Below are 14,573 nucleotides of genomic sequence, written 5' to 3' on the forward strand. Positions count from 1 at the left end.
CCTTCCCGCCCGATGTACCGGGCGCGTCTCCTCAGTTCTTTTCTTTCCGCGGAGCTGAGAAGTTCTCTTCAATTCTGCGCTGACTGAAATTTCAGTATTTTGCCTTCTTTCCCCGCGTTTTATTGTTTTATTTACTTTCTTTGACTTTTATTTCTATTTAAAAAAAAAAAAAAAAAAAAAAGTTACAATTATTTCGTCCGGCGGTTCGGCCGGGCCGGCCTCGTGGCTGCGACCTAGTTCCTTCGACCTAGCAACGTCACTTTTCCGGCCTATGTCCCGGCCTATCACCGGTTTTAAAAAGTGCAGCAAGTGCCAGCGTGCGATTTCGTTGACGGACCCACACCGGCGCTGTCTTCAGTGTCTTGGTCCTGAACACGTTCCGAAATCGTGCCGGCCTTGTTCCACGCTCACAGCGCGCTCTTTTAAACGGCGCTGCTTACTTTGGGAGTCCATGTTTAAGATGGAATCTTCTAAGGAGCCATCTGCTTCGACTTCGACAGATGTTTCACCGGTCTGTTCGAAGCCTGCATCTGCGACTCATGCATCGAGCATCGTGAAGCCAGCATCGTTCACACCGGCTTCTGCATCGAGTTCAGCATCGGTTCCTGCTCCCGTCTCCTCGGTTCAGGTACCGCCTTCCACTGTTCCTCCCGTCGTCATAAAAGTGCCCAAAGCTACCAAGCAGAAGCACTCGACCACGAAGGAACGCGATGACCGTGCAGGAGGACCCCCTTTCGGTGCGGATCCCTCCATATCGGCATCGCTTAAATCCCTGCTCGAAGCTCAATTTGTTGAGCTCATGCGGACGATGGGACCGAGGCTTATCGCTAATATTCAGGGCGATACTACGGTCCCGGTCCCGGAGAGCGGTCCGCCCCCTCCTCCTCCTCCTCGTCGTTCGATTTCCCTGCTCGACGAGGGGGAGCGGCGGAGGGCGGCGGAACCCACTAGGCGGGCTTCCCTTTCTGACATGCCGCCTTTAGAGCCCATTACACCTCCACGTCACCAGGGTACTACATCGGCCCCTGATAATCGGAGTCCTGGGCATACTGCATCGCAGGAGGAGTTCTTTCGCACTCCATATCAGACTTGGGTGGCACTGCGTGAGTCGGCATCGTTGCCTCCCATGCGCTCCACTGCATCGAGTCCAATCCATTCCTTCGAGGCTTCAAGGGATCGATCGATGCATCGAAGTTCACGTTCCCCATCCCGGCATCGGGAGGGGCATCGATCTCGACATTCTTCTAGACACTCCTCGCGTCATTCGGAGGTGTCTCCACAGAAGAAAATGCAGCGTATGGGATACTCATCCTCAGATTTATCCCAGCCAGAGGGACCGGAGTATGAAGAACCATCTACCTCATACTCTCCATGCCGCTCCCAGCTCTCCCTGGAACCGGAGGCTTCCACGTCTTCTAGTCCGTCTCGCCGGCCGGCCTTGGCGGACCAACTTTCCTTTTCATCCTTTCTCAGACAGATGGCGGATGACTTGGATGTGACCTTAGATACTGGGTCGAAGTACTCTAAGGAGTATCTGGACACCATGCATTTACCTCATCCTCCGGCGGAGACACTTCGGCTTCCCCTGCATAAGTTACTTGACCAGACTCTCATGCGGTGTTTGGAGACACCGTATTCCATACCTGCGGTACCTAGCAAGTTGGATGCTCGATACCGCATCGTGCACCACAAGGGGTTTGAGGGAGCTCAACTCTCTCATCAGTCCCTCCTAGTCGAGTCTTCCCTTAAACGTTCGCACCCCTCCCAAGTCTACGCTTCCGTGCCTCCTGGCAGGGAAGGGAGAACGATGGATAAGTTTGGTAGACGTATCTATCAAAATTCAATGATGGCGACTCGAGTGCTCAATTACAATTTTTTCTTCTCGTCCTATTTGGATTTTTTCTTGCCGGTACTCCGCAAGTTCACACCTTTCATCGATGCTGAGGCTCGGTTTGAGTTTGAGGAGGTGGTGGCGACCCTGTCCCAGTTGCGCCTCCAATTGATGCAATCCTCCTATGATGCTTTCGAGCTCTCGGCTCGTGCTGCGGCCTGCTCGGTCGCCATGCGTCGACTGGCTTGGCTTCGCACCATTGATATGGATCCGAATCTCCAAGACAGACTTGCAAATGTGCCTTGTGCGGGAGCGGATCTGTTCGATGAGTCTGTCGAGACTGTTACTAAAAAACTGTCAGACCACGAAAAATCTTTCCAGTCTATCATGAGGCCTAAGCCTAAACCACAACAGTCTCGTCCTTCTAGACCGCCTATAATCTACCAAAGGCGTTATCAACCAAGGCAGGCCCCTCCTGCGAGACAGCCTGCAAAGCGACAGCCGCCCCAGAAGACTCAGCAAAAGCCTCAAATGCCGGCTGCTCCCAAGGCTACTCAGCCTTTTTGACTCTCCTCCAGGGAGCATAACCGATCTCGTTCTGTCTACCCCATATTTTCCCATAGGGGGTCGTCTCCATCATTTCTGTCATCGATGGGAGACGATCACCACGGACCTCTGGGTCCTCTCCATCGTAAGAGAGGGATACTCTCTTCATTTCCAACGGGTCCCCCCGGACCATCCTCCAAGAGAGTATCCTTCCAACTCCACACAGACCGCTCTTCTTCTCCAGGAAGCTCAGGCTTTGCTCCGGCTTCGGGCCGTCGAGCCGGTACCGGTGGATCAACAAAACCAGGGGTTTTACTCCCGGTACTTTCTGGTCCCGAAGAAGACGGGCGATCTGCGTCCCATTTTGGACCTTCGGGTCCTCAACAAGTTTTTGGTCAGGGAACGGTTCCGCATGCTGACCCTTGCCTCTCTTTATCCCCTCATCGAGCAGAACGATTGGTTATGCTCTCTGGACCTCAAGGAGGCCTACACTCACATCCCGATTCATCCGGCCTCCCGCAAGTTCCTCAGATTCCGGGTGGGACATCTGCATCTGCAGTATCGAGTGCTTCCCTTCGGCCTATCTTCGTCGCCCAGAGTCTTCACGAAGTGTCTGGTAGTGGTGGCCGCTGCACTCCGGAACATGGGTCTCCAGGTGTTCCCATACCTCGACGACTGGCTCATCAAGGCCCCGTCCGCTCCCAAGGTCATTTCGGCGACCTTGACTACCATTTGTTTTCTGCAGAGCTTGGGCTTCGAGATCAACTTTCCAAAGTCCCATCTTCAGCCCACCCAGTCTCTCCCCTTCATAGGGGCTGTCCTGGATACCATTCAACTTCGAGCATTCCTTCCTCCTCCACGCTTACATGCTCTCCTTCTACTCTGCCAGTCAGTGTCTTCTCGCCAATCCATCTCAGCGAGACACATGATGGTCCTTTTAGGCCACATGGCATCTACAGTTCATGTGACGCCTTTTGCCAGACTACATCTCAGGATCCCTCAATGGACTCTGGCATCTCAGTGGACTCAGGTGTCCGACCCGTTATCTCGTCACATTGTGGTCACTCCTGCTCTACGGCAGTCTCTTCTCTGGTGGATGACCTCTTCGAATCTATCCAGAGGTTTGCTGTTTCACTCTCCTCCCCATCAGAAAGTTCTAACGACCGATTCATCGAACTATGCATGGGGGGCCCATCTGGATGGTCTTCGCACTCAGGGGTTCTGGACCAGTGCGGAACGACTCCATCAAATCAATCTTCTGGAGCTCAGGGCCATCTTCAATGCTCTCCAAGCTTTTCAACATCTGCTTCACGACATGGTGGTCCTTATTCGCACAGACAATCAGGTCGCCATGTATTATGTCAACAAACAAGGGGGCACGGGCTCGGCCCCTCTTTGTCAGGAAGCTCTTCGAGTCTGGGATTGGGCGGTTCGCCACAACACCTTCCTCAGAGCAGTCTACATTCAGGGGAAGGACAACGTCTTGGCAGACAAATTGAGTCGTCTACTTCAGCCTCACGAATGGACGCTCCACTCCGACCCCCTTCATCAGATCTTTGCTCAGTGGGGGACACCTCAGATAGACCTCTTTGCAGCCCCCCACAACTTCAAGCTGCCTCAATTTTGCTCCAGGATCTACACTCCTCATCGCCTAGAGGCAGATGCTTTTCTGCTGGATTGGAGCAAACGTTTCCTATATGCGTTTCCTCCTTTTCCTCTCATTCAAAAGACTCTAGTCAAATTGAGATTAGACCATGCCACCATGATTCTGATTGCTCCTCGGTGGCCCAGACAACCTTGGTTCTCCCTTCTACTTCAACTCAGCAGCAGGGAGCCAGTACTTCTTCCAGTGTTTCCTTCACTACTCACTCAACATCAAGGTTCACTACTTCATCCCAATCTGCAGTCCCTCCACCTGACAGCTTGGTTCCTTTCAACATAACTCCTCACCAGTTCTCTCAAGCAGTGAGGGAGGTCTTGGAGGCTTCCAGGAAGCCTGCTACTCGACAATGCTATTCCCAAAAATGGACTAGATTCTCTTCCTGGTGTATTTCCAATGCCACGGAACCTCAGCGAGCTTCCCTATCTTCTGTATTGGATTATCTTCTACACCTGTCCCAGTCTGGCCTCAAGTCTACCTCTATACGAGTCCACCTGAGTGCTATTGCGGCTTTCCATCAGCCTCTACAAGGGAAACCTTTGTCTGCTCATCCTGTGGTTTCCAAATTTATGAAAGGACTTTTTCATGTCAACCCTCCTCTCAAACCTCCTCCTGTGGTTTGGGATCTCAATGTTGTCCTGTCTCATCTTATGAAGCCTCCGTTTGAACCTCTCAACACGGCTCCACTCAAGTATCTCACCTGGAAGGTGGTTTTTCTAGTGGCCCTCACGTCAGCTCGTCGAGTCAGTGAGCTTCAGGCCCTAGTGGCGGATCCACCGTTCACCGTATTCCATCATGACAAGGTGGTTCTCCGTACTCATCCAAAATTCTTACCTAAAGTGGTCTCTGAATTTCACATCAACCAATCCATCGTGCTTCCGGTATTCTTTCCAAAGCCTCATTCTCATCCTGGGGAATCTGCTTTGCACACTCTGGACTGTAAACGTGCTCTAGCTTTCTACTTGGATCGCACAAAGCCACACAGAACTGCTCCTCAACTTTTCGTCTCCTTTGATCCAAACAAGTTGGGACGACCGGTATCGAAGCGCACCATCTCCAACTGGATGGCGGCTTGTATCTCTTCCTGCTATGCCCAGGCTGGATTATCCCTTCCCTGTAAGGTCACAGCCCATAAGGTCAGAGCAATGGCAGCCTCTGTAGCCTTCCTCAGATCGACACCGATTGAGGAGATTTGTAAGGCTGCCACTTGGTCCTCGGTTCATACATTCACCTCTCATTATTGTCTGGATACTTTCTCCAGACGGGATGGACAGTTTGGCCAAACTGTATTACAAAATTTGTTCTCTTAAGTTGCCAACTCTCCCACCATCCCATTGGGGTTAGCTTGGAGGTCACCCACTAGTGAGAATACCTGCCTGCTTGTCCTGGGATAAAGCAATGTTACTTACCGTAACAGTTGTTATCCAGGGACAGCAGGCAGCTATTCTCACGTCCCACCCACCTCCCCTGGGTTGGCTTCTCAGGCTAGCTACCTGAACTGAGGAGACACGCCCGGTACATCGGGCGGGAAGGCACTGGCGCATGCGCAGTGCGGGCATCTCGAAACTTCTGAGTTTCTTCAAGCAAGACATGCTTGCAAGATGTCCGTATCGGGGCTCTGTCGGATGACATCACCCACTAGTGAGAATAGCTGCCTGCTGTCCCTGGATAACAACTGTTACGGTAAGTAACATTGCTTTATTGTCTCTATCAGATTAGTTCAGAGGAGTGGATTAGGTCTCCCTTTGAACACATAAATACCTCAGAGTGACTTTACTCCCCTTATGAAGGATTGATATTTTATCTATCTCCAGCGGATGGTGCAAAAGTGGCTAGGTACAAGAGCTAACAATAGGGCCAGGTTCCCTGTGGTGCATAGACTGAGCCTGGGGGACGTTTCAGGCAACAGTTGTTTGGAGCTGATTTCTATCCCCCACAGGGGAATCAATTCGGGTGCAGCCTGGGTTCCCATACTGGTGCTCCCCAATAGTTTTTGACTCTTGACGGGTTGACAGTAGGAGAGAAGAAGGCAGTGAAAGTTATAGAAAATAAAAAAGGCTTTCTTTCCAGTATCTTCCTCGTCTCCTAGGATGCTGTGATGGCTTTTGACTCATTCAAGGGTCTCAAGTGATTAGTCTATTTCTCTCTCCACTTGCTTTCAAGTATGCCTGGAAAATAAAGAGGTGGCTGTTTTAGGCATATGATGGCAGTTCATCATGTTACCTGGAGAGTTCAGTGTGCCTTATGAGCAGGCAGGTGAGTGTAATCTGTGGAAGGTTAACACCCAGCCAAAAATGAAACAGAGTACACTTCTCCCTCTGTATCCGTGGTTTCTGTTTTTGCAGATTCGCTTAATCGCAATTTTTTTGTTGATCACTCCACCCCCCAAAAATTACATCATGATTAGTTACTTTTCTTAATTGGTGAGCAATTAAAGAAAAAACAGTGCATTTTGGAGGGCTCACCTGACAGCAATAAGCGCATCATCTCCTCCGTCAGCCTCAGCACAGAACTGAAGATAGCACAGGAAACGCAAGGGCCGAGTACTTTGAAAACTGACGCATCCTTCGCGCAGGCCCCCCCACCCCCCCTCTCGTTGCGACACGGAGTGGAAGCAGAGCCTGCACAAAGCCCAGCCAGCCCAACCAGCGAGATCGAGAGTGAGCTGCTCACGCACCAGGTACCTTCAGCTGCAGAGTCTCTAGTTCTTTGCGGTTTCAATAGCAAAAACTGTGAATAACATATAAAAAGTTATTTGCGGTTTTTCCGTAATTGCACCTATGGTCTGCCTGCATTCCCCAGATTAACCCTTGGTCCCTGCTGTGTTAACCAGTGCTGATTCACATAGAATAGGGCCTTGTCAGCACAACCATTTTACTGCCACTTCATACAAACCCTTCCCCCAACCCCAACATTCATCAAAAACGCCAGGCTCTTTACTTACATCTCTGATAAATGAATGGGGAAGTTACATGAAAGCTGACAGTCAGATGATGGCAGGCAAGGCAATGGTGTTAACTGATGAGAATCTGGTGTCATGACACATGCGTCAGATGTGGTTTGGGATAGAGTTCCCCTATAAGATCTGGCAGAAGTTCACATATGGCAGTCATCATACAGGTGAATTTTGTAAGGGCCAGAATCCAGCTGGGTTTTCATGATTTCCTCAATGAATATGCATGAGATCTATTTGCATGCACTGCTTTCAATGCATATTCATTGGGGAAATCCTGAAAACCCGACTGGATTCCGGCCCTTGAGAACCGGAGTTGCCCACCCCTAGCCTAGTCATACCCTTGGTGTATGGTAATTATCTCATGCAGCAGATTCATTGTACTGGAGAATTGGAAACTAAAATAAAAATTGTTTTCAGTTGGTTTAGTTTTGACATAGAGGCTACTGGTTTTTTTTTGTTAATCAATATATCACTGCCGAGTGTAAAAACATAAAAAGTTATAGCTATAATACCAAAAGATTTGCTCCATTAAGCAAAAATAGCAAATTTTAAGAAAAACTGAGCTTTATGCAATCAGTGACTTTGAATGACCCCAGAATGGGCTTTACATATTTTTAAAATTATTTTCTGATCAAGCATAATCAAATTTTGGGAAAAACCAATTTGCACAGTTTTTCCAACTTTAGGTTATTTTTACAAAGCCATGGTACTCGCTCTGACATCCATAGGGATTTAATAAGCATCAGCGCATTTGCAGCTACCGCAGCTTTGAAAAAAAAAAAAAAAAAAAGGGGGGGGGGTAAGGTTTTTCTAGACAACCCTAGCAGGTTCAACCTACTTTATTTATTCAATTTTCTATACTCCCAGGAGAGTTCAGAACGGTTTACATTAATTTATTCAGGTACTCAAGCATTTTTCCCTATCTGTCCTGGTGGGCTCACAATCTAGTTAATGTACTTGGGGCAATGGGGGGAATCAGTGACTTGTCCAGGGTCGAAGGGAGCAGCGTGGGTTTGAACCCACCATCCCGGGGTGCTGAGGCTGTAGCTTTAACCACTGCGCCACACTCTCGTAGTGGTGCTTTACAATGATGAAGTTGACAATGCTCCAAAGGACAGTCTCGTACACTTAAAATTTGTAATAGCTTTTACCCATTCTATACCTATGAACAGCTCCACCCATGGCATGTTTAGATCTTTGCTTCAAATCTACCACCTATAACATAAACAGCTTGAGTCTTCATGTAGGACAGGGGTGTCCAATGTCGGTCCTCGAGGGCCGCAAGCCAGTCGGGTTTTCAGGATTTCCCCAATGAATATGTATGAGATCTATTAGCATACAATGAAAGCAGTGCATGCAAATAGATCTCATGCATATTCATTGGGGAAATCCTGAAAACCCGACTGGATTGCGGCCCTCGAGGACCGACATTGGACACCCCTTATGTAGGAGCAGTTGCACCAATTGAGCTAATCTAATCTTCTATTTCTGCATCGCTCATACCTAGGCAGGCTCAAGGCGACTTATAGAGATAGGTAGGGGAGGAGGAGGGGAAAGGGAGAAGAGAAAAGGTAGGGAGGATGTGTGTGTGGAGGGGAAGGAGAGGGTATGGTGATTAAGTGTCAAATAGATGAGATTTCAGTTTCTTCCGGAATATGGTGTGATTAGGTTCTGTTCTGGTCGTTTCTGTAAGGTCATTCCAAGTTTTTACTCCTAGAAAGGTGAACATGGAGTGGAAAACACTGTTAAGGCAGTTTCTGAACATGAATCTAATTTGAGTACGCAGAGATTACTTATGCAGTAGCCTAGCTTTTTTGGTTTCTCATTCATTTTTTACTATTTCCATCATTTTCTTTACATTTTGTAGACACTCTAGCTTTAAGGCATTTTTAATTGTATTGCTCTTAGACAGCAGAATGTGCAAAGTGGTGAAGAGTATGGCAAGACATTGTATGCATAAAGAGTGAGAAATAAATGAAACAAAAGAACTTAGGATCATTTCTTGCTGTAATTAAAAAACAAACAAACCCACATCCAAATTGTTGTAGTAAATTTTTAGAGCACCAAGTTGACAACCAGGGAAGCCCAGTTCAAATCCCATTGCTGCTGCTGGTGATCTTGAGCAAGTCACAACCCTCCATTATCTCAGGTACAATTGTAAGCCCTCTAGAGACAGAGAAATACCTTATATAGCTACTACTGAAAAATGTGAGATAAAAAAGATACATAAATTTCATTAAAAAAATTATTCAAATGTAACTACAGTCTACTGCTGACACCTGGTGGAAGTTGAGTCTAATTACAAATATTACCGTATATACCAGTAAACTTTTGACAGCGTCCCACACCGCAGGCTGTTGAGCAAGATGAAATCGATGGGGCTAGGAGAGACACTAACTGCATGGGTCAATGATTGGCTAAGTGGCAGACTTAAGAGGGTGGTGGTTAACGGTACCCTCTCTAAGACATCAGAGGTGACCAGCGAAGTACCGCAGGGATCAGTCCTGGGTCCATTCCTTTTCAACATATTCATAGGGGATCTGACTCAGGGGCTTCAAGGTAAAATAACATTATTCGCCGATGACGCCAAACTATGTAATATAGTAAGTGAATGCAATTTGCAGGATAGTATGGCACAGAACCTGCTTACATTGGAAAGTTGGTCCTCGACCTGGCAGCTGGGCTTCAACGCTAAGAAATGTAAGGTCATGCACCTCAGTAGCGGAAATACATGCAGAACTTACACCTTGAATGGAGAAACTTTAGTTAGGACTTCAGCGGAATGAGATTTAGGAGTAATCGTCAGTGCAGACATGAAAACTGCCAATCAAGTGGAGAAGGCTTCATCTAAGACAAGGCAGATGATGGGTTGTATCAATAGAAGCTTCGTCAGCCGGAAGCCTGAAGTCATAATGCCATTGTACAGAACCATGGTAAGACCTCATCTGGAATACTGTGTGCAATTCTGGAGGCCACATTACCATAAAGATGTGCTCAGAGCCGAATTGGTTCAGAGGATGGCCACCAGGATGATCTCGGGGCTCAGGGGTCTCTCGTACAAAGAGAGACTGAACAAATTGCAGCTCTACACTCTCAAAGAACGTAGGGAGAGGGGAGACATGATCGAGACATTTAAATACATCACAGGATGTATCAAGGTGGAAGATGATATTTTCTTTCTCAAAGGACCCTCGGCCCCAAGAGGGCATCCGCTCAAACTCAGGTGCGGGAAATTTCATGGTGACACCAGGAAGTATTTCTTAATGGAAAGAGTGATTGACCATTGGAACAAACTTCCAATGCAGGTGATCGAGGCCAGCAGCGTGCCAGACTTTAAGAATAAATGGGATACCTATGTGGGATCCCTACGAGGGTCAAGTTAAGGAACTGGTCGTTAGGGCATAGACTTAAGGTGATGGGTCAGTAGAGTGGGCAGACTTGATGGGCTATAGCCCTTTTCTGCTGTCATCTTTCTATGAATATAAACTGAGATTGGGTGTCTCAGTTTATATTTGAGCCTCTACCTGACGGATGGCGTGCTGTCCCCTATTCAACTCCTGATGAGCACCAGGGCTGTAATCTTCAATAAAACAATCTGTCCACCCCACCACCCCCCACGATGAATCTCTAAGCCACTATCCTGTGTGTACACAAACCCCTGCCGCCACTGCCACCCTCCTCCATGCACACCCCACTCCTCTACATTGCGCTTACCAGTAGTACTGGAAACTTGCTGCCATCAATGCTGTATTCTGATCTGGTGCAGAGCTTTAAGCATCTGCGCATACTCAAAGCCTGCCAGCTCTCTCCCCCTCCAAGATTCTCAGTGAAGGTGGGAGCAGGCAGGCCTTGAGCATGCGCAGATGCTCAAGGCCCCTCCCTGAAGCATCCCACGATGCATCAGGAAAGGGAAGGTCCACCATTCAGTGGAGGCGGACCTGCAGGCCAGTTGGCCAACTCAATAAGGGGGATGTCTTGGGGTGGCAGCAGCAGGAGTAATCGGGCACTCCTTCTACCGTGGACATTTTTTTTGGGGGGGGGGAGGCAGCTTCGGGGATTCTGGCAGGAGGGACTGGGCATCCGTCCTGCTGGTAATCTTTGGGGGGGGGGGCACGGGTTCCCTGCCGTGGCCACTAATCTGATCGCAGCAAGGGAGATTCCCTTGCTGCGATCAGATCAGCAGTCACATCTATCTGAAATGTAGCCCAGCATTTTACTAGTCTACATTTCAGGCACCTATAACGGCCCTAGGGAGATGCCTACGGCAGCCTAAGCTCCCCTAAGGCCACTTCTGGGCAAAACCATGCCTAGCCTTAGGGGAGCTTAGGTGGCCCTATGCGCCTCCCTAGGTTCGCATAAACATCTACAATGTAGGCGACCCTGCTTGGGGCTTTTTTTTTTTAAAAACATTTCCCTCGATTGGCTGCCTAGACAACGGCAGGATGCCTACTGCTGCCTACAATCGGGATGCCATTTATAGAATTTGCCCCTTAGGGGTCCTTTTATCATGCCGCGTTAGCAGGGTTAGCGTGTCAGACATTTCATCACGCGCTAACCCCTGCGGCTGGCTAAAAAACTAACGCCTGCTCAATGCAGGCATTAGCGGCTAGCGTGACAGGTGGTTTAATGCGGAGTATTACGTGCATTAAACCCCTACCGCAGCTTGATAAAAGGACCCCTTAGTGTCCAGAGCAATTGCAAGGGTATGACTCACAAATGGAAGATTAGATTAGAAAAATAACCCAGAAAGATGACATACAATTGTTAAAAGATGATCACCTGCATTACGAGCTGTTGAAAGTAGACTGAGCAGCACAGTTATCAATGTGGGCTACTGATATTTTGCTACTAACTCATGCTATTTTAATACAGGTCCCATTTTATGCAAAAAGACCTGGTTAGTATGAACTGGGGTTAACAATAAAATTATGTCATAACAGTAGCCCATGTTGATAACATCCCTTCTAAGAACTAATGCCTACACTCTTATATTCACTTTGCCTTAATGAAGACATTTTTGTTAACTTTTGTTGCATCAACTCAATGCTTGACAGAACTAGACTGAATTCCTTCACTGACACTACATTGTGAAGTTTCTGGAAACCCGCTGGTGGCAGAACATGATATTATTTTACAATTCAAAGTAAATGATTTATTACAATTAATCACAACACCAAGCCAGGGAACTTAACATTGATAATATAATAAAAACATTTTAAAATGATTGAATAGTAAATATTTATCATTTTGGTCTCAAAAGTAGCAGTTATCAAAATATCATATATAGGTTTCAATTACAGAGCTGAAAGTTTACAACAGCTTCGTCTTCAAGAATATCCTCAGATGAGTATAAAGACTAAACATATAAATACTGTACTTAGAACTATGCTCCACTTAGGACTAGATTCTTCAGAGTTCCTTCCCTTTTTGCTTTCCAAGTTGTATGACTTGAACAATCAGGTATCTCTTACTCTCTCTATATTCCTCTCTTATCTGTCTGTGTTGTCTCTGTCCTTTTGGTCTCTTGATCTGTGTTTATTTCTTTGTTGCACTTTTCAGAAATCTCAGCCCTTTCTGTTCTTCCTAGTCCTTTCTTGTGTTAGCTGGCTCTTCATGGATTTCTAGGAAAATGTCACAAGGAAACCTAGGATCTTCTTCCTACTAGCGTTGACTACACCAAACCAATATACTTGTCTTCCTGGTATGTCCTCATTGTCATGTTTCTAACTGTATACCAGCTTTTTCCAAAAACCAAATAGATAATTGAGTTACCCTGCTAACCCAACCCAATTATATTTCATTTGGAGTTTGGAGATATTTTGTCACTATCTGCTACTATGACTTGGGACTTTTTTCTGTCTTGAACTGTTTTGAGTAGGGGAAGACTTATACTTCCACTGCATTGACTCCATTTTGGACTTAAGATCTCTGTGATAGACTCAACTCATCTCCATTCACCAAGTGATGAAAAAAAATTCACTTGATCTTCAAGGAGCATCTTCAAGTTCTCCTGACAGCACTGGAGACTTGTGACCTTCTGACATGGTGTGAGCATTCTTGGAACCCATCTTTAACTAACCTTGGGCATACCCAACTTTTCAAGAATGATTTTCCAAACCATACCTGCCAAAATGCCCATTTCTCAGGTATAACGGGTAGCGCTGTGAGGATCTTGGAAGACAAAAGATTATTATTGATGTTAATTTTTATATATGTTTTGTATTACGCTCCTCTTCAGCTCTGCCTAAAATCTTATCTAGGTGATGTGCGAGGTCTGTCACTTTCACACCGGGCAAGTGACCATGTGATCCTCACACCTGTCAGTCACCTAGATACAAATATGCATAATGACTGAATCTCCAATAACAATAGCCATCCTGTTTCCTCCTGGACATGTCCTTGCTGTGAGAGGATACTGCATCACCAGGAGGGCAGGATCTAGCTACAGGATCAATTCCTGCCTCTCTAAGGTGAGGCTCTCTCTATAGGTGACAGAGGATGCTACACTTGAAGTAGGACTTCTCTACTACATCACTGTAGACCCTCCTCTCTGTCTCAGCTCCTTCAGAACTGTTTAGCACTGCTGAACATAAGAGTTGCCATACGGAAGGATCACCTAGCCACGTATCCTATTACCAACAGTGGCCAACCCAGGTTATGAGTACCTGGCAAGATCCCAAATAGTAAAACAGATTTTATGCTATTTATCCTAGGAATAAGCAGTAGATTTTCTCAAGCTCATATTAATAATGGTTTATGAACTTTTAGCAAATTATACAAACCTTTTTTAAAATCCTAATAACTGCATTCACCACATTCTCTGGTGAATTCAAGTTTAATTACATGTTAAGCGAAGAAATATTTTGCCCAGTTTGATTTAAATCTACTACATTCCACTCGACAAATAAGCTGAAAATAATCTGCTAGCGCCACACTGCAAACCAGCTATTCTGGGGCGTTCCAAGGGTGGAGTCAGCACTTGGCCTGTCAAGCGCTGATATTTAGAGCTTAAGCGGCTAAGCTTCTCAGATAAATAGGAACATGAAGACGTCAGTTGTATCTTTGTGCGGAACCTATACCTGGTTAAGTGCTTAATATCGCACTTAACTGGTTATAAGTTAACTTGGAAATTCAATGGCAAAATGCGGATGTGGCCCATCATTTAATTTCCAGATTTAATGCCAGCGGCAGTCAGCAAAACTGCTGAATATCTCCCCTTTCATGCATAACTTGCCTAGAATGCCATAACTGTGGGAGATGCTTTTGTGCAAGTTATAGAACAAAATCATGTGATGTTGATGCGTGGAATGCGCTCCCGAGGGAGGTGGTAGAGAAAACGATGACAGTGGTTTGAACAGAGAATCACTAATCAGAAAATAATGGGTATACATTGAAGGAACTAAGGCCAGTACTGGGGCAGGCTTGCACGGTCTGTGTCCTGTATATGGACATTCAGTTGAGGACGGGCTAGGGAGGGTTTTGGTTGCTGGGATGGTTAAGATGGGCTGGAGTGAGCTTTGATGGAGGCTCCAGTAGATGGAACCTAAGCACACTACCAGGCAGGGCTCTGGGTTTCTAGC

Source organism: Geotrypetes seraphini, chromosome 12 (genome assembly GCF_902459505.1).
Source record: "Geotrypetes seraphini chromosome 12, aGeoSer1.1, whole genome shotgun sequence".
Classification (NCBI taxonomy): Eukaryota; Metazoa; Chordata; class Amphibia; order Gymnophiona; family Dermophiidae; genus Geotrypetes; species Geotrypetes seraphini.